The sequence below is a fragment of the Schistocerca gregaria genome, chromosome 3 (genome assembly GCF_023897955.1).
Source record: "Schistocerca gregaria isolate iqSchGreg1 chromosome 3, iqSchGreg1.2, whole genome shotgun sequence".
NCBI lineage: Eukaryota > Metazoa > Arthropoda > Insecta > Orthoptera > Acrididae > Schistocerca > Schistocerca gregaria.
The window spans coordinates 165,070,775-165,072,055 of NC_064922.1; the positions used below are offsets into that span (position 1 = coordinate 165,070,775).

The 1,281-nt window shown below is 40.8% G+C and overlaps 1 non-coding gene across 1 annotated transcript; it reads left to right on the forward strand.

The window, feature by feature from the left end:
* Positions 1–552: 552 nt before the first annotated feature.
* Trnas-gga (transfer RNA serine (anticodon GGA)) lies at positions 553–628 on the forward strand. Its single transcript has one exon. It is a non-coding gene; the product is annotated as a tRNA-Ser (tRNA).
* The last annotated feature ends 653 nt before the right edge of the window (positions 629–1,281 follow it).

Below are 1,281 nucleotides of genomic sequence, written 5' to 3' on the forward strand. Positions count from 1 at the left end.
AAAGGCGCTATTGCGTCTGCATACTCTTAAAGGGGCCTGATTGATATACCATCTGGACCGGAAGACTAGACTTTCTTAATTGATTTCAGTTGTTTCGCAACACCTAAGATATCTACTTTTATGTCACTCATGCTAACCGCAGATTTTAAACAATGTGAACACTTTACACAACTGTTTCAATATATAGTAAAAGAACTGAAACATTCATTCTTATAGAAAACAACTTGAACGTTTTACACAACTGTCTCAGAATATAGTAAAAGAACTGAAACGCCCATTCTTATAGAAAAGACACTTGCGGTCCAGATGTAACTGCACTAAAGCTTACACTGCAAATATTTCAGAAATTAAAAGTGTTACTGATGTGTGTACGTTGGGGGGGGGGGGGGGGGGGAGGGTTACAGAATGAATTGATCGGATAACAATGTAACAAGCCCCTTGTGTTGTTACATTGTTATCCAATCAATAGATTTTAGTAATACTTAAAAAGCGTATTTTTTGTGAAAATATACACTTTATATAATAGATAAACGACTATTGACATTAACGCCGGCCGGGGTGGCCGAGCGGTTCTAGGCGCTACAGTCTGGAACCGCTGCGGTCGCAGGTTCGAATCCTGCCTCTGGCATGGATGTGTGTGATGTACATAGGTTAGTTATGTTTAGTAGTTCTAAGTTCTAAGGGACTGATGACCTCAGCAGTTAAGTCCCATACTGCTCAGAGCCATTTGAACCATTTGAACTATTGACATTAACAAATTGAAATTAGTGTAGTTTAGAATGTCAGTGGTGTTCGTTGCAGGATTCTAGTGCGAGGCGTTTACTAGAGATCGTTTTTTTAAAAGTTCCCACACCGACAGTTGTGATAGCCCACACTAAAGAACAACACAAGTGGATATACTTGTTATGTGAGGTTGTGTTCAAAATAACCACCGCCAGCAGTAATATATGCTTCCAGTCCGGTATGGAACGAGTACTGTAACATGATAGCGTGTCAGCGGATATGTCTGGGCAGGTTTCATTAATACATCGTTGCATATCATCGGGTGAAGTTGGCAGGTTCTTGCAAATAAGGTCTTTAAGTTTTCTCTCAGAGAAAAATGTCTACAGGAGGAAAACCTGGGTAATGGTCCAGCCAAGGTACAAGTCCTCCGCATCGAGTCCACCGTTTTGGAAACAATTCGTGTAGACAAGCTGTAATACTCAGCTGGATAGCCATCATGATTCCTCGTAGTCTACAGAGGAACATCTTCTAGATGATCTGTTAGGAGGCAGTGAAACC